The sequence below is a fragment of the Protopterus annectens genome, chromosome 3.part0 (genome assembly GCF_019279795.1).
Source record: "Protopterus annectens isolate FY-2018-M chromosome 3.part0, PAN1.0, whole genome shotgun sequence".
In the NCBI taxonomy this organism is placed as follows: domain Eukaryota; kingdom Metazoa; phylum Chordata; order Ceratodontiformes; family Protopteridae; genus Protopterus; species Protopterus annectens.
Genome location: NC_056731.1, coordinates 1,025,551,148 through 1,025,578,665, shown reverse-complemented (window position 1 = coordinate 1,025,578,665; position 27,518 = coordinate 1,025,551,148). Strand labels below are relative to the sequence as shown.

The window sequence follows — 27,518 nt, the reverse complement described above, 5'->3', positions numbered from 1 at the left end:
CAGCAGGGTAACATGATGAACATAGTACAGTTTTGTACCTACCATAAATGTAGATGTTCGAGTGTTCACCCTGCTGCAGTCCAGGTTACCCTCCCTCCATCCCCTCTGTACTAGCAGAACTTATCTGTACCACTCTATCCTATACAACCTCTGTGGTGTATTTGCTTGTGACTAAAGGTATTGTTTTATTTTTATCTAGCTACATATATATATTTTGCCTACCTATTGGGGGCACATGACATCTGGGGCAAGAAAAACTTAAGAAAATGGCGTTGAATGCCTCTTATATACCCCTGGCGCACTAACGTCAGGGAAGAAGCGACAGCAACTGACGCCGGACCAAGACTTTGGAATTCAGGCCAACTGCGGGACCGCCTGACGGCAGGATAACCCAAGTGTGATGACTGCAGTAGGGTGAACACTCGAACATCTACATTTATGGTAGGTACAAAACTGTACTTTTCTTTGTTTGCTGCCAGCCCAGTTTTGACGATTACTGGATTATTAATGTGTTACTTTCGTTTGTATTGTCATGTTACCCCACTTAAGAGTTCCAAACCTCACCTGACCTGATAAGTTCTGTTATATATTTTTCTCTGTCTAGTAACATAATTGTTGTTGATGTCTGGCAAGATGAATTACTTAAGAATTTGTCTTTTTTTACAATGTGTAGTGTGATTTAATATTAATGTGCAAGCTAATGACACTAAGTATGTAGAAATGATGTATAAATATGTGGAGAAGAATGGTTAGTAAAGTATGTAAATATTATTAACAGTTGGTAAAAAGAAATTGTGTGTAAAAAAATAAATAAATTAAATCTGTACATTCTATATTAAATTAAAATGCATGTTCAAAGAAAATTGAGCATTAGAAAAGAATGTCTTCGAAGTGGGAAAGGCTGTCCACAATACTGTAATATTAAGAAATTAGAAACTAATCAAACCTAGAAATACTGAAGGTAGAATCTAGCTGAACTGTTGGTACTAAAAGAAGCCATATGATTCTGATGCTTCCGTTTATTTTTATCTGACATTGTGATCTTAGCTCTTATAACCACTGGAGTCTGTCTGTCTGATGTCAGTGCATGCAGAAACATGTTGTGAAGTAAATCAGTGGAGGAAATAAAGGAATACAAGCAAAAATGTCAAAGCTTCCAGTATGTGACCCAAAGTCTAACAGTACTGTCCTTTGTTTCTTACCAAAGATAGTAGTAGTTAACATTTAAAGACAGGTTTAGACTTCACAGATGCCATATATACCATAAAAGTAACTTGATTCATTCAGGCACAAGGGCATTATTTTCTCCGTTCTGTCACATACTAAGAAATAAATGAAAGTGCAACCTGTATGGCCAGGCATTCAGTGGAATTGAGTCTTGCCAGCTGTAGATTTCACTGCCATTGCTTTGTCTGTGTACTGCAGTGCAGAGGTTTTTTATTACCTGTATAAATCATCAAAATGTATTACGCAAACTTAGCATGAGGTAGCCACGTAGAAGAGATTATGCCCATCCTCATCTGTTACTGATGTGAAGTTAAATATTATATGGTCATTTAATCAAGGACATCTTTAAACATTCTTCTTCATCTTCCTTCGGCTTTTCCCAGTTAACGGTTGCCACAGTGGATCACCTGTCCGCTCATGATTGGCAGTGGAGTTTTACGGTGTCGAGTTGGTAGCCCGGCGCCCAACCTTCCATGGAAGGCACACACTCACACCTAGGGCCAATTTAGAGTGTCCAATTCACCTACATCATGTCTTTGAGATGTGGGAGGAAACCGGAGCACCCAGAGGAAACCCACGTAACCACAGGGAGGACATGCAGACTCCGCACAGAAGTCACCCCAGCCGAGGATCAAACCACAAAACCTCTTGCTATGAGGTGACAATGCTAACCGCTGCACCACCATGACCACCCAACATCTTTAAACATTAAGAAGTAAAATAGTTGCCAACAAAAACATAGAAAACAGAGGATTATGATCAGGTAGCCAGTTGCAAAGTATATGTTATGTGTTTGAGACATGGATGCAAAAATTTCACCTCAAGAGTGAAGCTCGAGAGGTAAATCTTGGCATCCATGTTGAGAACGCACAATACATACTTTACTATCAAAGATCTGATCATAATTCTTTGTAGTGTATGGAGATTTATCTGCTGCAGGTACTACTAGTTAGTGAAAATTAAGATAAAAAAAAAACGTGATGTGTTGTAATGGCTTTGAAAGATGGTAAAGCAGTGGGGAGTGGTTGAGATCTATGTATTCCCTGTCAACGGGAAGCAATTGTAATCAAAATAGTGGGTGGATTTTTGCAGACAGCAGGCAGAAATTAAAGTTGAAACAAAGCAGTTTCATGTCCTGCTGCTGCTGTTTTATGGTTATACTGTCTGCTTTAGTGAAGACTAGATGTTAAGAACGTGTAGGGGGTGCTTAAAAAGCACCTCTCTAAGTGTTGTTAAGGTAGTCACACACTAGAATAGAGCTGAACCAAGATGTAATTTAGCTGTTTTTGAGTGTAATCATGGTGGTCCATGCACTACAAGTTGTTTGTGAAGCCCTTGCTCAGATTTTTTTGTTGTTGTTGTTGTGGATCTTGGCCTTGCTCAGCCCACATGTAAGGGGAACATACTGAAGTATCCTGTTATTAATGCACCTTCTTTGGGCCCCAGCTCAGTGCAATGTTTTCTTTAGTGTCTTTTTGAGGATCATAGTTTTACCTAGACTGAGTCAGTTTACTTTGAAGTTTGTGTCTCAAAGTAGCCTTACCAAGTGTACACCACCACAATGCCAGGTTGGTGGATTTTTTCATCTATGTACATCACATAACCAGCTATTTGATGTTTTATCTGTGTACATCATTACATAGCCAGCTGATGGATTTTATTTTACTCCACTCAGTATCTTTCTCTTAATTTTTTCAATATTAAGTGTGAGGCCACATGCTTCTGGTTCCTGTAGTGAGAAAAAAAAAAACTCCTCTGACCAACTACAGGGATAATACTGGCGCATCTGCTCACTATAACTATAATACACACTACAGAGTCACAGGACAGCCTTCAAATGCAATGAACGGCATGACTACTGCTTCTGGGGTATAACAGAGGTCAAAGGTTGACTTAGTAACTTATGGAGCAGCTGTGCTCATTAGCATGTGCCATTCATTTCACTTACTGCGCCTCTCTAGAGAGTACTGCCTTTTTTCATTTGTTGCATTACTGCCAAACACATGAAGTACATCTCAGCAGCCAGACTCTAAATTTTATTGATAACATATTTGTAAATTTTTCCTCTGTTAATCATCCTCATAGTGTTTTGTCCTTCTAACTGGGTAATTGTTTCAGGCATCAGGGAGCCAAATGATCCATTGCATTTATCCAAGTTAATTTGATGAGCGGTTAGGTTCAGTAGAAGTCCTCCTGTTTTATGGGAGCAGACTAAAGAATCCTGCACAACAAAAAAGATAAATCCTTGATTGTGGATAATAATTTACTCAGAAATGGCTTGTATGTTTTATCAGCATAGCATATGCCATTTCTTTGATATTCACTAAGGGCAGTTGTCATTTAATGTAATTAAGAGAAAGATGTACAAATTAAATGCAGCTTGGTACTTCATTTAAGGAGATGATGAGTGGTTATTCCAACACTCCTTTATAGTGTGTGTGTGTGTGTGTGTGTGTGTGTGTGTGTGTGTGTGTGTAGACCGCAAATCAGTACTGTGCATATTTTATGGAAATGGCTACATATTCACTTCAGATCTGTAGCCAGGAGGTTATTATGCATACGTGTGAATATTCTTATGGCAGTTGTTTGGTCTGATACGAGGAGAGAGAGGTTTATTGTTGGGAAAGGACCAAACAATTTTATCGGCAGATGTACTTTAACTGCAAATTTAAATTGTAGACTGGAGAAAATTTTCCTTATATCTTTTAGGACTGAGTTTCAAAGTTAAAAGAAGCATAGATTAGTGAGTATTCCTGAGACACAGAGAAAAGAGAGTCACTATGTATGAGGTGTAAACATATGTACATGTACTGTTAGGAAGTGTTTGACTTGTATGAGGTGTAAACATATGTACATGTCCTGTTAGGAAGTGTTTGACTGACTTTTAAAAGAAGTGTTTGTTTGTGGTTGTTTTTCTGAAGTATATGTTGGATGTGTTTACTGAATTTTAATTTTTTATGAGTTATTCCATGTAGTTTTCTACTTTGTGTATATTGTACAGTGTTGATAAATAGTTAAGTCATAATTGTTTTGTTTGATGATTTGGAGGTGTAAATAACCTTTTTTGATGTGGCATATTTTCTGTAACACATGCCAGACATAACAGCGAAATTATACAAATTACAGTAGGGACACAATTTTCTAATAGGTTCAAATGCATTTACCAGGCTTTTGATCACTGAGGAACTTAAGAAGTCTAGCCATATATCCCCCTGGTAGTTTTAGGTCTTATATTTTGTACATGAATAACCCAGAGACAGCCCAAACAGGGATATGTTGGGATATTTACACTTACATATTGACCTGCTGTTGTTTTCCTACTAAACATTATTACTGCTTCTTTACTGTAATAAATAGAACATAGTGTTATTTGTAGAATCTGCCAGAGAGGTGCGAGACTACTTGTAGTAGTATAAAAATAATAACTGAGAAGAAATACTGAACCCATCAGAGTATGTCTCAGGCACAGACTCACATATACTGAGGCACTTGTATAATCTTCCTAAACCTCAAAGAGCTCCCAGGTATTGGCCCTACAACACATCCTCATCAGCCCCACAATTACTCCAGTGAAACAAAACCCACCTCAGCATATATAACCACATCTCATGGACCCTTCACTTTCAAACCCATAAGGTAAACCACTGCACAACCCAATATTTTAGTCATAGGAGACTCCATTGTGAGATACATAGAGATGTTCCACTAGCAGGCTGAACAAGAGGATTAGTCACAGTCAGTTGTCTTTCAGGGGGCCAGAATCTGTCAGATCAAGCATGCACTCAGATCATTGGACCACAAGTACCAGTATGATTCAGTCATAGTCTATGTGGGTGTAAATGCCACCACCCAGTAAAGTCCTGTCTGGTAAGGTCAGATCATAGAGCTATCACCTTTGAAATAAAAATAAAACCTGTGACCCAAGATAACTCTGTAGCAGTTAGGAAACATTATAAGGCAAATCTCTCTTTATTAAATTATAATTGAGCACAATTTCAAGCCCCCCCAACCCTGAGAACACAGCTGCCTATATGGAATTGTTCACAGAAACTCTGTACAATCATGTTAACAAATGCACAGACACAGCTATGCCCACCAGAAATAAGCTGTTGGAATCCCAATATCAATAGTTTTTTATAACAAAAGGAAGAAAGACATGGCAAAGGTTAGAAAATGCAACATCCAACAGGATACAAACTCTCTCATTAGTCTAAACAAACAACTCAGAGGGTAGATCGAGTCTATCAAAGCCAATTTTGTGGAAAAAGTAGCCTCCTAGACCAAGGACAACCATAACACTTTCTTTAACTATGTCCACAACCTTAAAATCAGTGCACAACAGCATACAGAGCTAACTGTAAATGGAGCAAGCTAGACAGAGCTGGAAGATTTAGCAAATCTTCTGGTAGACAAACTCATAGACAGATTTACACCCCACGCCCCCCACCCCCAGCATCCCCCTCATGAAATATCATCATGCATACCCACCCCAACGATTACTAGGGAGCAGGTTCTAAAATGCATTCTTCAAGGCCAAGAACACTGTATTTGTGGGCCCAGATAATATCACAACATGCTTCTTAAGTAGCATAAAACATGACCTGTCATGACCACTGGAGTCCCTTTTTAACGATAGCCTCCAGTCATCCCTTTGCACAAGGGTGGGCCTACAATGGACCTTGGAAACTACAGATCCATAAGTCTGATTAGTGTCATATGCAAAGCCATAGAAAGAGTCATAGGTTCATAGGTAGGTACTAGGCTATCGGCCCAAGGGCCTATGCAAGCCTAGCCAACAAGGTTCCCTGGCTTACGCCACCCAAGAAACTTATTTTCCTGTGCCACTGACGAGCAGAGACACAGAAGTGATCCCCGGGGTGTATTTCCTATTTCCCATCCACTCATCAAGATTTTTTTTGAAGAGTGCTAATGAAGAACTTTGCTTGACATAGATGGGTAGCCTGTTCCAGAGTATGGGAAGTCTCTGGGATAGGAATCTATCTCTCCAGCATGTCCTGTTTATTGTGGTGACAAGGTTTAGGTCCCTAGAGCACGTAGCTCGGAGGGATTGGGATTTCTTTAGGTGTAGCATGTCCAACAGCTCTGGGTTTGACATAGCTTTATATGTTAGGCAGAGATCACCTCTGAGTAGGCGATATGCTACGGAGTAAAGCTTGAGTTTTTTGAGGCAGTCAGTGTAGGGCATTTGTTTGAGTCCAGTAATTCTCTTTGTGAGGTACTTCTGTGGCCTTTCCAGCTGCTGCAGATGTCTTGTGAGGTACATTCCAAAAGGGGCGTTGTACTCTATAATGGGTCTAATGAGTGATCAGTAGAGGGTAGCGATGACCTCTTTTTTCCTGGATGAGAACCCTTTTATGATGAGGTGTGCCACGTAGAAAGACTTCCTGACTACTGTGGCGATGTGACTATCAAAGGAGAGACTACTGTCCACCTGGGTCCCAAGGTCTCTTATCACGCATTCGGTGTTAAGTAGATTGCTGCCTATGTGGTAGTTCATGGGTACAGAGTTTTTACCAAAGGGGATGACACTGCACTTTTTGGCATTGAGCTTGAGGCCATGGCTCTGACACCAGGCATCTGTCTCAGAGATGCCCTTCTGTAGGATGTTCACATCATTTGGGGACTTGACTATGGCTGCTAGTTTGCAGTCATCTGCGAACTTCGTTAGCCAGAGGCCTTCTGTGTTAGCCTGTACTTCAGAGAAGTAGATACCAAACAGGAGCGGTCCCAGGACGGAACCCTGTGGTACTCCACTTCTCACCGGTTTGAGGTCAGATTTGGAGTCTGCAACTTTTACAGTGTGGGTTCTGTCAGTGAGCCAGTTGGCAACCCATCTTGTGACGTAGGGATTTATGCCTAGTTTATTGAGTTTAGCTATAATTCCAGAATGGGGGATGGTGTTGAAAGCCTTGGCAAGGTCAAGATAGGCCGTGCGAACCACTTTACCCTCATCTACGGCTTTGGTGACTGCCTCAAAGAAGTCGATCAGGTTCAGGATGCATGATCTGCCTTTCACAAACCTGAACTGGGTGGGATCCAGAGTTTGGAGGTTACCAATCTCTTTGTTTATGAGTTCCATGATGATACGTTCCATGGCTTTGCAGACCAGGCTCTTCAGGCTAATAGGTCTATAGATGTTCATCGTGTTTCACTGTTGCAGTCATCACTGTAGGGTTCTTCCTGCTGGCAGGCAGTCCTCAGTCGGCCAGAATCCCAAAGTCTGGGTCTGGCATCGGCTGTTCAGTCATGTTCCCTGACGTCAGAGCGCCAGGAGTACAAAGCTGCCAGCCGACGCTATGTTCTCCAGTCTTTCTTGCCGTGTGGTGAAAGCAGTTCGCAAGTGCTGGTCGGCTGACTCCTGATATTTTTTGTGCTTCAGTCCGAAGACTTACTTCTTCTTCTCAAAGCTAAGTACCCCATTGGGGAAACTTTTTTCTTGCTCCAGTCCAATGTCAGAAAAAGTTAATAATTGCATTTCTTGTGGGAAGCAAATACCTCATAAGGATTAACATTCTTACTGTATTCCTTGTTTGGGCCCTGACCACGACGTAGCTAGTTGTTGGATTTGTGCTAGATTTAATCAACGCACGATTAAGCGGAGGTACGATTTTGCTTTTCACTACTTTGGTAGGCGATTTAATTATAAAATGTCGTCGGACACGCTTCCGACTACCGGAGTTCACAAACGACGCAAGGATATGGACAGGCCTCCGAGGTCCAAATCAGACGACGTTACACAACCAGAGCCAGCTTCAGGTTCAGCCGTCATCAGTGAGGCACTTTCACAGCCCCTGTCATCGGCCATTTCAGAACCGTTAGCCGAAACGGACTCCCACGAGGAGCCAACTAGGCCTTTGAGCACTCCAGCTGCAGGACCTTTGGACAATGCTCCCTCGGATGGGTCCGGAGCCGCTGTGCAGGTACCAGCTTCCGAGGGCCTACACAGCTTCTGATAAAGGCAAAACCCAGGACAAAGACAAAGACTCCTTCTAAATCTAAGACACCAGCCCAGGCCTCTTCTGATCCGAGACACAAATCACAGAAACAGTTACTTAAAATGGCGGATGACTTGCTAACCATGATTAGGGGTTCACATCCCCCTCCAGACAAAAGGCCAAGGCAAGAGTTGGATTATGAATCTTCTGATCAGGCATCTACTTCTTCAGTGTCTTCCTCTGAACAGGAATATTCTTTCCCTCCTTATGAGGATTCTGATGCTGAGGAATCTATTCCATCAGCTTCTCCCCCTGAGGATTTTTCTTTTGGGGAAACTTTACATGACATGAGGGAACATTTTCACTGGGAGGGACAGGAGTACTCGGAATCTAAGAGAAGGCTCAGGGATTTTCTTCTTCTTCCCCAACATAGACCCCTGGCTATTCCTCCTATTTTGGATATTGTGGATGATGCTTTTTCTGAGGCTAATTTAACTCCTGACTCCTTTCCTCCAGCCCCTGCTAAGCCCGACAGATATTACAGGGTCCCTGACTCCCACCAGTTCCTTTACAAAAATCCTACTGCTGATCCAGAAACCATTTCTCAGGGTCCTAAGGGGGTTAAGGCTGCCTCTGCTAAAAATCCTATTCTGACAGATAAGGATTCCAGAGCTTTAGAGAGATGGGGCAAAAAAGTGTATACTTCTGCTACTTTATCGATTAGGGCTTTAAATTGCCAATTTCATATGCTAAAATATCAGCAATTTCTACTGTCTGTTATGAAACAAAAGTTGGGTACCATTTCTGCATGTGCAGATAATAAGGAATTACATGATTTGATGCATGCTACTGAACAAGTGAGGAAGCATGGTTTACACTGTGGTTTTGATGCCTTGGAGGCTTCTTGCAGGGCGGCTGACTCTGGCACAGTCATTAGAAGACATGCTTGGTTAAAGGAACAAAACTTACCTGATCAAGTGAAAGCAAAGTTACTGGATGCTCCTGTTCAGCATAATGTTTTGTTTGGGCCTAAGGCTGAAGAGGTGATAAAGAAAATGGAGGATAAGGCAAAATCCATGCAAACAGTTAAGAATTTCTTACAAGTTCAGCCCCCTAGATTTAGCAGAAACTGGCCAACAAAAAATTGGTCTTTTCCCAGCTCGGACAGGTCTCAGAGGGGTAGATATAGATGCACAGAGGGAGGCCTCAAACACATACCTCTTACAGACTTAGACAATGGAGTGCTTCCACCTCCAGGGGTGGAGAGGACAGACCTCAGTCATATAGAAAACAGGCTCAATGACTCCCCCTGCATGGCTCCAGGAACTTCTCTCCTGGATGCACCTTTTGGAGGAAAACTCTCTCTTTTTCAACAAAATTGGACTTGCATAACCCAAGACAAGTGGGTTCTGGATGTAATTTCAAGAGGTTACAAATTCCACTTTCATACCTTGCCAAGACCAAACGGATGGCCAGACCTATCCAAACACCAATGGTCTGAGGCATTAAACCAGGTGGGATCCCTCATGGCTATGAGGGCTATAGAACCGGTTCCACAATCAGAGACTGGGCAGGGCTTTTACTCAAGGCTTTTTCTAGTTCCCAGAAAACAAAACTCATGGAGACCCATCCTGGATACTTTCCTGGAGATACCAAAGTTCAAAATGCTTACTCGGCAGCAGTTTCTGCCAATGTTGAGCAAAAATGCATGGATGGTGATATTGGATTTAAAGGAGGCTTATCTACACATCCCTATCAGACAGGAGTGCAGAAAATACCTCCGGTTCAAGGCCGGCTCGAAACATTACCTATTCTCTGCGCTGCCCTTTGGCTTGTCTACTGCGCCCAGGGTCTTCACCAAGTGCCTGGCACCAGTAGTAGCTTATTGCAGACTCAAGAGTATTCAAATTTACCCTTATCTGGACGACTGCCTTATTCAAGCAGACAGCAAGGATGTTTTACTCCAGCACCTGGAATTTGTTCAAAATCTTCTCAAGTACCTGGGATTCACTGGAAACATGAAAAAGTCAAATTTGAACCCCACACAACAGATAACTTTTCTGGGTGCTCTTTTAAACACAACAACCCAGATGGCATTCCTGACATCTGAAAAACAACTACAGCTGGCTTCCACTTTCAAAACCTTGGCTTCTATGACTCGGCTAACTGCAAGTAAATTCCTGTAGGCTTTGGGTTACATGGCCTCCTGCATCCGTCTCCTTCCAAATGCAAGACTTCATATGAGAAAAATACAATGGTACCCAAAAAGTGTATGGTCCCAGCATTGCCACAGTCGACACACAGATTGCTGTCTTGCCTTGCCTACAAAAGGAATTCCATTGGTGGACCATGGCATGTCTTCACAACAAAGGCAAAGCCTTCAGTCTACCTCCAGCCAGCCAAGTATTAACCATAGATGCCTCAGATTACGCATGGGGAGCCCACTTGCAGGGAAAGGGTCTGCAAGGTTTTTGGACAGAGGATCAGAAGCACCTACATATCAATTTAAAAGAGATGTTAGCTGTTCAGAATGCCCTCTTGGTTTTCAGGGATCTTCTACAACCAGGACAACTACTGATATGAACAGACAACACCACAGTTATGTGGTACATAATCAAACAGGGGGGCTCACATTCCTACCCCCTTTGCAGACTAGCCATGACTTTATGGAACACAGCACTAGCTTGCAAAGTGGATCTACAAGCTCAGTTCCTGCCAGGGAAACAAAATACTTTGGCAGACAGCCGAAGCAGGAACCTGTCAGATCCACACGAGTGGATGCTAGACACCCACATTTTCAAGACGATTACAGAAGCTTGGGGCTGCCCGGACATAGATCTATTTGCATCCCCCTTCAACCACCAGTTACAGATTTTTTGCACAAGGACTTTTCACAAGCTAGCATGGAAAGTGGATGCACTATCATTCAGTTGGAAAAACCTCAAGGGGTATGTCTTTCCACCACTACCTCTTCTACCATGGGTGTTATTAAAGATCAAGCAGGACAATTCTGGTACTCAACACTGAAAAATCTATATCAGGAACCACCTTGGATTTTGCCTCAGATTCCCAATCTATTGTCCCAACACCAGGGACAGGTTCTGCACTCTCATGTCAAAACTCTCAGCCTGGCAGCCTGGCGAATTCAGGATCTATGATTTAATCCTTCCCTTCCCAAAAAGGTCATGGATGTTATCTTAGAAGCCAGATGGCTTAGCACTAGAAAATCTTATGCAGGCAAATGGAAGAGATTTTGCACCTGGATGCATGCTCAGGATTCAGATCCTCTCATTCCTAATATCCCTCTGATTTTGCTTTACCTAACAGACATGCTTCATAAGGGTTTATCCTTCTCGTCCATAAAATTCATGCCTCAACTATCTCTGCACATTACAATACAGACCCTCCACTCTTTTTGCCTCCACTTCTCAAACAATATCTACGAGGAGCAAAGAATTTAAGGCCCCCTAGGACACCACCCATACCTGCCTGGGACCTCAACTATGTTCTGGAAAAACTCACTCTGCCTCCTTTTGAGCCTGCTGCCACATCTGATATAAAGTATTTATCATGGAAGACCGCTATCCTACTGGCTTTGACTTCAGCCAGGAGAGTCTCGGAGTTACAAGCACTCATGGCTGTGGAACCTTATATTATTTTTCACCAAGATAGGGTGTCTTTAAGGACTAATCCTACTTTCATGCCTAAAGTGGTTTCCAAAGTGGCTTTAAATCAAACTATTCACCTGCCAACTTTTTTCTCTAATCCACAAAATAAGGGGGAAAGGATCTTGCATTCCTTGGATGTACACAGACAACTTCGTTTTTACCTGGACAGAACCAAGGATTTCAGGAAAACAGAGCAACTGTTTGTTTCTTATGCAACAAACTCCCAAGGCAAAGCCATTTCAAAACAGACCATTTCTAAACGGATTGCACATGGAATCAGATTTTGTTACTCTCGTCATGGAAAGCAAATCCCAGGGAAAATTAGAACTCACTCTACCAGAGCTGCTGCTACTTCAGCTGCTTTTCTCAGGGGAGTAGCTACCAAAGATATTTTGGAAGCTGCAACTTGGAGTTCAGTGCATACTTTCTCTAAGCACTATATCTCCCTCTTTACTCTAAGTCTAGGGCAGGCTTTGCTTCTGCAGTCTTGCAGGGCCTTCTAGCCGCCCCTTCTACTCTATAACCACCACCCCTTATTTCAGCTTTGGGATTCAACCCTACAGTGATGACTGCAACAGTGAAACACGATGAACATAGTACAGTTGTGTACACTTACCATAAATGTAGATGTTCGAGTGTCTTCACTGTTGCAGTCTGGGTTACCCTCCCTCCTGTCCCCTCTTATACTTTCACTGGTGTGCTTACCTACTTCACCTTTCTTCTGAGGTGTATTTGCTACAGGCTATGGGGTTTGTGGTATATTATTTTTTGGTTTTTACTATTGGCCTTCATTTTTAGGCACCTGACATCTGGGGCAAAAAAAACTGAAGAACATGACATCGGCTGGCAGCTTTGTACTCCTGGCGCTCTGACGTCAGGGAGCATGACTGAACAGCCGACGCTGGACCCAGACTTTGGGATTCTGGCCGACCGAGGACTGCCTGCCGGCAGGAAGAACCCTACAGTGATGATTGCAACAGTGAAGACACTCTAACATCTACATTTATGGTAAGTGTACACAACTGTACTTTCCCGGGATCAGTGGTGGCTCCCCCTTTGTGGAGTGGGATAACTGTTGCTGTGCGCCATTCAGTGGGCACAAAGCCTGATGCGAGGCTATTATTGAACATGGTGCTTAAGTGGGGAGCCAGTTCATTCTGAAGTTCATGTAAAACGCAGCCTGGGATGTTGTCCGGTCCCATGGATGCTGTGTTTTTGGCTTTAGAGAGTGCAGCTTTCACCTGCGTAGTTGTGATTACAGGGACTCTGCATTCTTCCTGTATAGATATGGGCCCTTTAGAGGGGGGGGGGTAAAGTTAGCACTGAACCTATCTGCCAGGATGTTGGCAATATCAGTTGGTTCTGTAATTTTCATGCCTTTGTACTGTAACTCAGAGCAGATCTGGGTGTTGCCATTGAGATTCTTGACATAGCTATAGAATGCTTTGTGGTTGTCCTTGGAATTAGTGGCAATTTTATTTTCGTAGCTAGCTTTGGAGGATCTTGTAAGGGATCTCAGCTTCTTACTGAGGCTGACCAGGGAGCTCCTCCACTCATGGGATTTTACTCTTTTGCAACAGTTTCTTCCTTCTGTTGTACAGTTTGTTTATGGCAGGGGATCACCAGATTGGCTTCCTTTTTTGGAGGATAGCGTCTTGGTTCTGTTTGGGATAGCACGATCCATGCACTCATGTAGGTGCTTATAGAGTGCATTTGTGTAGGATTCAGCAGTTGTAACTGTATTATCCATCTGCATGGGTGTCATGAAGTTCACTACTTCTGTCTTAAGAAGCATGAAGTTGGCTTTGGAGAAATTTCTTACTGTGGTTTCCTTAATGGGGGTGGGGGTGGGATGTGGATATCGAGGGTGATTAGCTTATGGTTGGATCGGACCAACGAGGAGTTGACTTCAGGTGTGGAACACCGGTCACTCATGTTGGTAATGACTAGGTCTAGGATATTGTTGCCCCTGGTGAGGGTGTGGATAAGTTGATCTAGGGCATTGGAGTTTATGAATTCCAGAAAGCGTTGCGCTAAGGAATTAGTACATGAGTAGTTTTCCCAGTTAATGGTGGGGTAGTTGAAGTCGCCCATTATTAGGGTGTTTGGTTGAACCCTAATATTTTCCAGTACATCAAGAAAAGAGGAGTGGGAATCCTGGGGCATGGTGGGGTATCTGTAGCAAGCTACAATTTGGATTGCAGTTTTGCCAAGAGTTAGTTGCACTTGGAATACCTTGGATGCATTATGCTGAGCAACTAGCCTGGAGGTGTGGATATCCTTAATGAATATGGACACCCCCCCACCTTTGGTGTTTCGGTCCAGGTTAGATGGCCTAAAAGTGTGGTATGAGTTATAGCCTGGTAGTGCAGGGGTGCTCTCTGGAGCCTTGAACCAGGTCTCAGTCACTGCACAGATATTGATGTTCTCCATTTTAAGGAGTGCCTCGAGTGAGTGCATTTTGAAATTTAGACTTCTAGCATTGAGTAGCATTACCCTCAGTTTTTGCTTACCTGTTCCTGTTATGGTGGTGAATTTGTTACTTGAACCCGGCCAAAAAAAGGCACTATAGGGGCAGCAAGAGCCTTAGCCATTATCATCATGGAAATGATTAATAGTGGCATATGAAACCTTCAGGCACTGTATCCAACGCAGTTTGGTTTTGTCAAGGGCAGATCATGCCTACTTAACCTGGCAGACTTCTTTGAGAATGTCACCAAGGCAATGGATGAGGGCAAAATGATGCATGCTGCCTACCTTGACCTGGTCAAAGTATTTGATGCAATACTGCATTAGGCCATTGTAAACAAACTCACAGAACTAGGCATAAACTCCTATATTACATGTTGGATAGCCAGCTGTATCTTTAGATAGGACCCAGGAAGTTAAGATAGAGGAGTCCACTGCCACAAAAATGCTAGTCAGTTGTCTAGTCCCCTAAGATTCTGTGCTGGGCTGGCTCCTTTTTGACATCTAAGTCAAGGTGAACATCAAGGGCCTCTGGCTGACCATGTTTGCAGATGACTGCAATGTGGGAGCAGTCAGAAACCACAACCAAACACACACAAGCCACTAATATCATTCAGGAAAGGCTAATACAGACAAATAATTGGTGCCAAGAAAAGTGGTGCCCTTTGGGAAGTTGGCTACTCCAGGTAACTAAATCATTAATAACCTTAAGAGCAGATGCAGTATTCAGGGATTTGGGAATGTTTGGAGACAGTAACCTGTTTTTTCACCAACAAGGAAATCTTTTTGTCACTCAGCTTATAAACAAGGTCCAGGGAAGTCATTGTTCCACAGTATTCTGCCCTCATCAGACTCACTGTTGAGTGCACCGCCTCCTTCAGTATGTGCCTAACCAGGCACATGCAACAACTGGAATATCCACAGAGGGTCCTCAGAAAAAGAATGCAGGGTGAAAACAACATGTTTTGTGCAGATTGCCTCAAAGTTCTATCCCTGTACTCTGCCAGACTGTTGAGGGGCAATCTATGACTGGCATACAAGGCATCCTTGTATCTTGCTCTGTTGAATCTCTTGCATATCCACAAAACAAATAGCATCAGAACTACCCAATCCAGGAACTTAAACCTTGCTTGCAACATAAATAAGACATGTTGGATGGACAAGTTTGTGTCTCTGAGAACATACTGTGTGTAACCTGGACCAGTGGATGGTAAATAGAAATTCACCCCTGGTGTGGCATCTGTCTCTCTAATGGACAGAGGCAGACTATAAATAACTGACGACTCATGCCCTAGCTTACATATACTTCTTAAAACATGCCCCTTAAGGTAACATCTAGAGCACTTAGAACTTGTATACATTCAGGTGGCATGGCTAGGCTTAAAAAGGTCCTTGCATTGTTAGCCTTGTGTACACCCACAAACCTTTTTCAAAGTAGGTTTTTATTAGCTTCATAGCTTACTACAGTAAACCAACTAATACCTCTCAACCTGCAGACAGTGAAAATAGGAACAAAGGTCCTTGAAAAGTAATACACCCAACTAAACACCTGGAAATCTAATTAGAATACAGTTAGAATAACAAAGAGTACTTAAAGGGATGATCCCAGAGTCTAAAATTCTGACCAAAAGAAACTTGTCCTTATAACTCCCAGTTGTCGCCACCCACTAAACACATCATCATCATCATCATCAGCCCTACTCCTGGTTTCAGTTTACTTTATGCAGCCCTGTTTATATTCCATGTGGTGAACACAATTAACAATATTCAGTTCCTGTGAAAGTTTTCAGTCCCCAGTCACTGGGAAACAATAAGGTTATTATACTTGTGTGTGCATTTGTGGTTGTTGTGGTTAGGCTAGTCTGTCAGTGTTTACTTTTTACAAACTCGTTGAAAAGCTTATCTTAATTGCGCAGCTCTTTATTTCCTTTATGTATTGTGCATAGAGCAACTGTGAGCAGTATAGTTAAAAAGAGTACAGTTTAGTGAATTCATACTAAATCTTAGCAGTCCGTTGACTTATTCCCCTTACTCCATAATAAAACAGAATTAGTATGTGTAACTGTCACAGGTTGCTGTACTGTACAGTCCTCACTGTAACAGTAAGTTTTGGACTTCATTGCTTAAAATGAATCTATTGCTTGGGTAACACACACGTTTTTTTACAGCAACTCTGAAAGCCGTTACACTTGGCTAGTATTCAGAGATCAAAAAAACAAAACATAAAAAAGAAGACTGCTTCTACTACTGTTCGAAACTTGCATTGTTCTGATGCTATCTACAGAGCAAGTGTCAGTCATGCATGACATCACAGCACTTGGGCTTGTTAGCATTCAGAAATCTGCACAAAATAAAATATGTAATGGACAGAAAACTGTTAACTAACGTTTTAGCTTTGCATTGCTCATTTGCTTTCCTGCAATGAGGTCATAAATCTCCTGAAAAACTACTTTTCTCTGAGGTTAAAAGCAAAGGTGAAACCAATGAATGTCTCAGTGAGAGCCGTTGTGCATACAACTGCAATTTGAGAATGGAATTTGATTAAGACCCTTGAACCACCCCCCCACCCCCATATTCAAAGCTGGGACATGCTCAGGAAGCCAGGCTGAAAATGTAAACAAAGATCAGAATCAAAACAAGAAATCTCCGGGACTGTCCCTTTAACTTCCTGTTTCCAGTAGGAATGTAGGATACTTCTCAGAAATACATTTATAAAACAAGCAACAACAAAAATGATGGACAAATATAAGAACATTATCAAAAAGACAGTGTAAAATCTGTAGATTTTAATGAACTGTACTGCAGAATTCTGTATCACAGGGAAATTTATTTTTGCTTCAGAAAAAGAGAGATGTGCATCCTCTTTCTTTAAATTATTGATGCCACTAGTATGTTCATAATGTAGTATGTTTTTCTGAGAAGCTTCAAAAATCTTGTCTAGTGAGGGGATTCAGAAAATTGTGTTAAAAAGTAAATCAAGCATGAAAGCATAAACATACCTACAAAATAGGGGCATCCTGTGCAGGATCTGAAATCAGGTCTGAAAATAGGAATGCTCCTCCAAAATTGGGACAGTTGAGAAATCTGAACTATCCATTGCCTCCTCCTACTCGCTTCCATCTCTTCTTTATGGTGCTTCTCTCTTTGCCAACATACAGGCCAGTTTTAAATCCAGACTAGACTCATGCTGTAACAAATTTGCCAAGTTCGTCACTAATAGACGAGATTTCTCTTGCCAGTGCACCTCTCTTCGGCTACTAGACTGTCTGGAACTCCCTCATCACCTTACATATATACAGTAACAATTGCCCACAAACTAATATTCAATCCATCTAGCTGCCCTCCCATCCCCTCTCTTCTCTACTTACACCATACCACCCCAACAGACCCCTCCGCTCTGAAAATAGTATCTTGCAAGTAAAAAAAAAAAAAACTAACCTCTCCACTGGTCAATTGCTCCACTCCTGTTTCACTGCTAGATTATGGAATTATCTCCCACCTCCACTAAGATCCATTAGTAATGCTGCTCTCTTTAAAAAATCTCTGAAACATCATCTCTCCACCCACTGGATATGCTCTTGTGATAGTTCCTCACAACCTGTAACCTGACTTTCTCCCTCCTTCCACTTTTCCAACCTTCCTACCTACATCCTTCCATCTTCCACTTTATCACCCATCCCTAAATGATAATTTACATCCACAGTTTCTGTCTGTAGACAGATGCATGTATAGTTGCTTTGCCTTCTTAATGTAACAAATGTTAAGTCCATTTGAAACATTGTTAATAGCTTTGTTTACTTGTTATTGTAACAAAGTGAGTTTCTTATTCAAAATTTATTGTATATTCTCTGTGGAGTTTTTCTCCCCTGGCCTCCACTGAAAATGGGTACTTTTTGACCCAGTGGACCATCCTGGTAAACAAATTTAAATAATGAGAAGGTGTGTATTAAGTAACTATATGAATAATTTAGTGCACCCTTCTTATGCATTTTTGCTTCCTGTGTCACCATGCCATTCAGCTATTTCATTTTCCAGACTGTCAAGCACATCACCACAGTAATGGACTGTGAGGAAGCCAGACTCCAGGACCTATAAGAAGAAGCTTTACTAACAGGATTTGTGTTTAGAAGCCTGGCTCTGAGCTAAGCATATGCCTGCACATGTCAGTGCTACTTCCATAGCACTGTAGAACTTTTTAGGCATTATAGATACCACAGTTGGAGCAATTTTATCTGCTGCATGTCCATTTATATCTTTCCTCTTAACCATTTTAGCCATTTGAAGTCAGTTTTTGAGAAAAATCAAGTAGCACCATGATGAAGTATTTTTGATGTAGCCACTTTCCCAAAATTAGTAACAAACATGGTGCTGCAAAGTGTCCGCTGTAGTAATGCCAGTATGGGCAAGATGAAGATATATGAAGGAATCAGTAGTCTAAGTGGAGTTTGTTTATTAATTCATTCATTCTCTGATTTACCCACTTAATGCATTGCAGGGTCACAGAGCAGCAAGAGCCTATCCTGGCACTCCATAGGCACAAAACATTGAAGCCCATCCTAAAAGTAGAGCTAACCCATTGCAGAATGCATACATCCACACTCATGCTCATATTTAGTTGGGTGAACAAAACTGAATGCACATGTGGTTGAAGTCTAGTTTCACAGAATGCAATTTGCTCACGTGTAGTACTGTACTAGACAAGTAGGAATATGTGGAAATGCATGAAGATGTTTCTGGCCAGCTGAGACGACACTAATCAGTCTTATCTAAATATAATCACTGCTGGTGCAGTTTGTATTTGTGTGCACACCAGTCTGTGGTCTGTTCTCTTTTTTTTTGACCATAGAAACATGTTACAACAAAATTGCCAAGTTGGCTACTAATGCCACACACAGGTCACATCACTGCACTTCTCTTAAGCTACTAAACTGGCTAGAACTCCCTCATCTGTTACATTGTAAACAACTAACCTTTACCAACCACCTCCAGCATCAGCTTGGTCTCAGATACACCTGCTTATCTCATTTGTATTATAACTTTCCTTCCTCTTTATCTGTCTGTAAATACTCGCATATCTCAGTTTGATATTGTAACCTTTGATGTACTGTAATGCCGTTTGTACTATTGCTGAATTTGCATGCCATTATTCTTCTTCTTTCGGCTTTTCCTGGTTAGGGGTCGCCACAGCAGATCACCTGTCCGCTCATGATTGGTAGTGGAAATTTACAGTGTAGAGTTGCCATCCCGGCGCCCAACCTTCCACAGAAGGCACACATACGCACACACTCACACCTAGGGCCAATTTAGAGTGTCCATCCACATACTGCATGTCTTTGGGATATGGGAGGAAACTGGAGCACCCGGAGGAAACCCATGTGACCACAGGGAGGACATGCAGACTCCGCACAGAAGGCAACCCAGCCGAGAATCGAACCGGAGAACCTCTTTCTGTGAGGCGGCAATGCTAACTGCTGCACCACCGTGGCCACCCAATTTGTATGCCATTATTGTTTTCTTTTATCATTGGTCATTTTTAGCTTTTACAATGTATGTGATTGCTCATTTTTAGCTTTTAAATAGTATGTCTTTGTTATTGTTGGAGCTTTTCTCCCTGGGCCTCTGCTGAAAAAGGACATGTGTCCAGTTAGACTTTCTCGGTAAACAAATGTAAAATAAATAAATAAAATAAGTAGAGTTTGTATAGGTTAGTAAGAGGGGTGTTGGATGAAAAGCCCCCATGAAATTGGGGGTGATGTGAGCTTGCCACCTTTGAGAACACATTTTTGTATGTTTTTTTTTTCAGTTTGTGATTTGATTAAATGAGTTTTTGATCGAGTCAGTTGTCAGCTATTTTGATTCAGTGTCTTTGATTCAGCCAAACATGTAGTCTAACATATCCCATGATATACACTTATATATGTACATGTTTATATGAACTGTACTGCCAAATTCTACCACATAAGGCAATTTATTTTTGCTTCGGAAAAAGAGAGATGAAAGGTCTATGTCTTCTTTCTATAAATTATGTTCTCATTATTGTATTGGTTATATAGTTTGGTTTTCTGTATAACTTCAAAAATCACATTCTGATGAGGGAATACAGACACATATTTGTTCATATTTTCACACACATGGACACAAACACCCACAGATAGATATTTAGCAGATTAATTGATATTGGTAGATATAGATAACTCCATCAAAAATGTAACTTCAGAGCTAGATTCATCTCAGAGAAATAATATGTAAACAAGTAAGTACGAGAAGTTGCATCCCAAGTAGTACGGAGTGAGAAGGCACCTCATGAAGACTAATCCGTCATCCACAATGGCTGTGCTGTTTATAGAGCATTTCTAGGACATTCCGATAAATATCTAGATTTTCCATCTCTTGTTCTCCTGTTGGTCATTCTCTGCATCTTCCCCCAGTATCTTATCATCTTTTTTGTGTGGCATCTTACAATGCATTTAGTAGTTATGGTATGCATTTTCTTTCATGTTTTGCCTGTCCATACAGGAATGGCTAACTGGTTGTTTTACTCCCCTCATCATTTAAGCATAAAAAGAATTACTGTTAGTAACTGATCTCTGTCAGGAGATCCACAAACACTTTGGTCACATTTTTTAAGTTGAAGACAGCCTCCCATTTATTCCCTATGCCTTGTTCCCCCTTAGGCAGCCAGGTCTCTCCAGTCTGACTTTCTCTTGCTCCCCCCCTCCACAACTCCTATCCCTGACCTTAATCATAACTGTGTACCATACCTTAAAAAAACCCTTTCCTTAACACTATGACTATACAATACAGCTCACAGAGAGAGAGACGTCACATATGCACGCACATGAAAACTCCCACTCACCACTAAATCTATCAACTTTCCTGACCCACATACACTCTAACACTAACAGTCTTTCCCCTTATCTGACCCTAAAACACATACACAAATCCCCAGTCCTACCACAAAAGCCAATTACCTTAGTCGACTAACAGAAAGTCTCTCAATTCATCATTTGCACAATTGGCCTTTTCACACAAAAACACATTATAGTTCATTTAGTTGCACACATCAGTGTTCACCAAGTTAATTTAAACCATATATCTATAGCTGTCTATGTAGTTATCTATAGCTATCTGTCCACAGCTCTCCCTATTTTATTTTTCTTTTGCTCCCTGTTGTATGACTGTCTTCCCTTGTTTTCCTTGAAGTATCGATTCAGTAACTCTTCTTTCTCCCCATTACCTGTTGCTGCTGCTATTTACTTAGCCTGCTGAGATCTCTGTCTCTTTCTTCCCACAGAGAAGTACATGACAACCTGCACTCTACATTTCCACTCTTGCCATTTCTCAGCTTGTGTCTTGTTTGTTGTTCTTTTTTAGTCTCTTTATAGAGTTCCTCAGCTAGTTATCTAGTCACTAAGCTTACTTCCTTGACTTGTCACACTGAGCATATCTTCTTTTCTTCCTCATTCATTCTTACACAGTCGTTAGTACCCAGTTTTGGGTTTTAAGAAATTTCATTTTGATATAGTTAATAGTTTGGCTCAAAATTAAAGAGGAGGTGTATGAGAAACCTATTTAGAATACAAGGAGCTCTTATGGCAATTCAAGTTAAATGCTACTCTGGAGCCTGGATTGAATGAAAGTGTGTCTATTGTTCCAGTACTTCAACTTAGAGCAGCCAAATTATAATGTTTGTATCCATATCATATAATTTTGTTTTCATATTTTATGTAATTGGTGGTTTGTTTTCTACTAGTTCACATTTAAAGTTCATTCAGTGAAGAATTACAGGTATAACATATTTCACATATAACCTATTTTTCATATTGTTAATTTGGTTAACTTTGCCAGCTATTACGCATTTTGACCGCTGCAATCCTCTACTTTTTACTGACTCTGTTCAATTAAAATGGATGCAAGTAATATTAACTGTTTTTATAATCAGTTCGTTATAAAAATGAGCATTTATCATAATATTTTACATTAACATATTAATTATTTTTACTAGTTATTTAGGAAACCTGTGTAATTGTATTGTGAAATGTATCGTGTTTTGTTATTTTGTGTAATATACATCTTAAAAATGAAGCCATTTTGGTATAGCTTTTAAAGACTAATTAATGGCCATGTGATTTGCCTGTGTAAAGTGAGATGGGAGGTAATTTCCTTTTGTACTGATGCAATCCTTTTTTATTTGGTGTGCACAAAAGCAAGATACACTTATTATTGTTAGATGCTTTATGCTCTTTTTATTAAAGAAGTGACACAACCAGCAGTACGTTTCGTGTTTTCATCTTTTGTTTGCACACACACAAATGCTTTTTAGTGTTCTTTTAGTATACATGCCATTTCTTTTTTTTTTTCCTTTCTTTCTTTTTTTATTATAAGTATCCTTACACTATCTCCTGAGATTTGTTTCATTTCCTGTATTTTTTACAGTTGTTTTCTTTGTTGTATTGGGCATGTTTCTATTTTCCATGAGGCATTTTATTGGTTGTGGTTTTGCAACGTGAATGAGATAGGAAGTTTGGATCTTAGCCTTTGGTCTATGAAAATCTGAGCAACAACCCTACTAGATGTAGAATAATATTCTGGGGTTCCAGCAATGCAAGATGTCAAAGTCATCATTGCCACATAAGATTCATTCTTTTGAGATTTTTTACTGTTTAGATGGCCATCCATATGTGATTATTTACATGATGTGAGAGAAGTCTCATAAAAGATAAATCTGTGAAACTGAATTCTAAATTGTGGGTCATCGTCAAAAACAAACAAAAACAAAAAAAAATGTGATCTGTTATTCCTAGTCTAGAAAAAAATCATCATTTAACACTAATCACAGTCTTGGATGTCATCTCTCTCAGCTTGGATACCAGGGGATATTTATTTATTATTTATTTTACATTTTATTTATTTTACATTTGTTGACTGGGCTAGTCCAACTGGATATATGTCCATTTTCAGTAGAGGCTTGGGGAGAAAAGCTCCAAGACAGATACATTATAACAATACGTATAAGGTTACAAATACAAAACAGTATTGGTAAGGTTACAAGCCAGTTAACATAGCAATAGATACAAAACATTTTACAGTATATTGCAAAACAAATTTTTACAATCTGGAACAAGAATATTCACATGAGGTAGATAAGACTTTCAGGTTTACAGTTCCTGAGAATGGTTGCATAAGAGTATTGATAACATATTGAACAAGATATTCATGTGAGGTAGATCATAACTGCATGCGGGTTTGCTATTCTTCTAAAGTTTGGAGAAAGAGCATTAAGTTATAATTAGAGAGGAGTTAGGAGAAACTTAGTCATAGAGGTAGTGGGTTAGTCAGGGTTAGTGCAAGGGCATAGCCAGTGTGTTCTAAGATATATTTTGAGTTTTTGTTTGAAGTGGGGTAGGGAAGAAAGTGATGTAAGATCACTAGGTAGAAGATTCCAGTATTTCCCAGTTGCGTTTGAGAAAAGGGAGTTTCCTGCCATGTTGTTAGACTTACTAATACTAAGTAGAAGTTTGTCAGCAGAGCGTAAGGTATTAAGATTTTTATACGGAGTAATGAGGTTTGAGAGTATAGGAGTGTTGTTGGGCTGGTTGAGGATCCTATGAGCAGTAAGTTAGTTGGTTAAAATAAAACTGATTTTGCAGTTCAAGCCATCCTAGTTGTTTTAGATTCTGGCAGTGGTGAGTTCTAAAGCGATTGCAAGTAGCAAATCTGGCAATGTTATTGTAAGATGTAGTGAGTTTAAGAAGATTCTTCTTGGATAGGTGTGGTGTAGATTGGTGAGGCATAGAGGAGTGTTGAGATTAGATGAGAATCGGCAATAGTAGTTCTGGCTGTTGGAGTGAGAAAATGTTTGATTCGGTATAGGGAGTCCATTTTAATGTTGACTGTTTTTATAGTGTTATTAATATGGTTATCAAAGCTGAGGTAACTGTCTATAGTTATTCCTAGGAGTTTGGTGGTAGAATCAGGGGATATGAGGGTGCCATTATTAGAAATAACCGAGAAATCTAAAGGCATGGATTTACGGGTAGGTGTAAAGAGAAGAAGCTTTGTTTTTTGGGGATTCAAGAGAAGGCAACGTTTTAGGAACCAGGTCTCAACTATGTTAAATATTTTCTGAGTTAGGGATTGTAGTTCGGATGAAGATTCAGCTGCACAGATTAAAGTTGAATCATCTGCGTACTGTATGCACGTTGCCTGAGGAATAGCTAGGTAGAGATTATTGATAAATATTGAGAATAAGAGAGGGCCTGGGATGGAGCCCTGAGGGACACCAAGTGAGACTGGAAGGTGGGATGATAGTTTATTCTCCCAGAACACAACCTATTGTTGAGGTAAGAAGTAAACCATTGTACAGCCAAAGTGTCAAGAGAGAGTGATTTCAGAATATTTATAAGTAGAGAGTTTCATAGTTTCATAGTATAGTACTAGGCTATCTGCCCTGGGGCATTTGTAAGCCTAGCCATAGTGATGTGGCTTTTGCCACCCCATGAAATGGTACAAAAATGTACAGAATAAATATAGAATACTGTGCCTCTGTCTAGTAGTGACACAGTGAAGGTCCCCTTATATAATAGAATTAGTTTACTGTGCCCCTGTCTAGCAGTGACACAGATGTGACCCCTGGGGTAAACTTACGATCTCCCATCCAGTAGTGGTTTACCATATCAAATGCTTGGCCTTTTATATGCTTGGATATTTTAATTAGTAGTCCATACACAGCAGGCATTGGTCATTCTGATGGTTAAACAAATCTGCTACAGTTTATACATGCTGACAGTATGACTTCCTGGCTGGAATCATCTTTTGCCGTATATTATATATCAAACAGAACTAGTCATTTCTTCAGTTTGCATGGTCATCCCAGGCCAAAACATGACACTTTCTCACTCTTTGCAGTTTACAGTACTGAAATACAATTATTGTATCCTGGACAGCTTCTGTTTTCTTAGAAATGGAGGTAAAGTACTGTTATCTTTAAAAGTAGCCCACCAGTGCAACTCAGTTCATCACATAAGGAAATTTGACTGTACAGCTAAGAAGACTTGTCTTTTTTTTCCCTTCAGGCCATCCTTTTAGGATTGTTAACTTTCATTTCAATATCAATTTCAGTCTTTTTATTTTTTTGTCGGTTTCTCTTCTGACATGGACAAGTAAAGGGATTAATATTTGACAAGTCTTCATTGGTCAAGTCACTTTGCACAGAGCATTACCACTCTGCATCTCCTCTCCAGGTTTCTATGTGACAGTTGTATCAAATTTATGAAGGCTCAGTAGCATTCTCTGGCCTCTGCAGTCCTGCTACTGTCTGAAATAGAAGATTTTGAAAAATACACTGAAATGACTTATGACTGCATTTTTACAAATACAGAGTACGTACAAACATGCACACACACAAATGCTGAAAATAAAACACAAATATCAACGTTGCTAATGGTGGCACAAAAAAAAACCTGACATGAACACACAAGCTATGAGACATAACCATGGAGCAAGCAACTGAAGTATAGTATTTTTTCCAGGGGGAAAACCCCTCTGCCCTCCACACCTCCAGCTACTTATATATTCCAACACTGAGAATGCACATTACCAATGAAAGGGCATATTTCCCAAACCTGATATCATAGCAAGCCCATGCAAGAATCATTCAGCTGTTTTGTACACAGAACTATGTCAAAAAACATGTGTTGACTATTCTCACAGTGGACTAAAGTCATAGCTTCTCTATCCATACATATAAATAAATATATATATATATATATACACACACACACACACACACACACACACACACACACACACACACACACACACACACACACACAGTGAGTGAGGGACAAAACACCCAAATGTTGACGTTCACAATGTCGACCAGAAAACATCAACACACCGTTACTCATTCTCAGAGCAGCAGTCCCACTGCACCCACACACACCATACTAGTTATTTATATACTAACTCCAAGATTGTACAATGTTAGGGAAAGGGCATATTCTCTAATCCTGAAAATTATGCACTCTCACATACCTGTTGATCATCTGTTTAGTTGACTAAATTTCACACCTATGCATAATAACCAACAGTTATTTTTCTGTTTGTGCATTTTGTAGTTGGGTGTCTGTTAGTGTACAGGAGCCATATGCTACAAGAAGTCCCTCTTATAGTAATACTGCTTTTATTCTGGACTGGCTGGTATTCAATTGTTAGATTGCTTGCTTGTTCCATTTTAATAACTCAAGGTAGGAGATTTTGTGACCTACTTCTTTAACATTACAAAGCTGTTTTTTTTTGCTTGATTTACTAACACCATTCAACATTCTTTTATAGCAATTTTCACAATGGAATTGACTCTTCAGATAAAATAGATGTAACATTTGTAAGATACTGAACCATTCCCTTCAATCTTTGCAAGGCTGATTTGTCTTCAGGATGTTCTATCTGTACCACAGCCTTGATATTTTTGTGAGTGGACTATATTCCATGCTATTCACGTATGTATATCGTAATTTATGAAGTTTACACCTTTTGGACTCAGCTATACATTATTACATCACAGACTCTTCAACATGCAGTCTTCCAAAAAAATGTCAGTCTGAGGTCATGCCCCATCTGTGTTTCACCCTATACCAGTATGTTATCTGTGATATTCACTACTCCATCCACCCGTGATATAATATTTGTGCCCCTTGAATCCATTGTAGAAAAGATTAATCAAATCTTTCCCATGGTTCTAACCTTAATATCCTGTATATGAAACTTGAAAGATAGCATATTACCCCTGATTGTCCCAAGATCCGTAATCTGTTTTATCACTTTATGTTGTTGACCTCCCATACCTAACCATCATTCTTTATAGTGTCCAAACTGTAAAACCTTACAATTTTTAAAATGTATTTATTTATTTTATTTTACATTTGTTAACCGAGGGTGTCTGACTGAGCCGAAAAGGCCCTTTTTCAAAAGAGGCCCAGGGAGAAGAGCTCCACAAAGAAAAATTACAGACACATTTACTTATTTAGACATGATCAGTATACACACAAATTACAGGAGACATGTTTTTACAGTGGTATGCGGCACATAAACAGTTACAGTGGAGAGAACAAACAAAAAAATATTAATTTTAAAAATAAAGGTAATTAATAGATTTATGGTGTACAGCTGAAATTTGGAACATAGGTAGAATACATAC

At 40.4% G+C, this 27,518-nt stretch overlaps 1 protein-coding gene across 5 annotated transcripts in view; it reads left to right on the top strand.

Moving 5' to 3' along the window:
* Positions 1 to 27,518, top strand: part of ST6GALNAC4 (ST6 N-acetylgalactosaminide alpha-2,6-sialyltransferase 4) — a 435,498-nt gene that overhangs the window by 171,457 nt on the left and 236,523 nt on the right. The window lies entirely within an intron of this gene.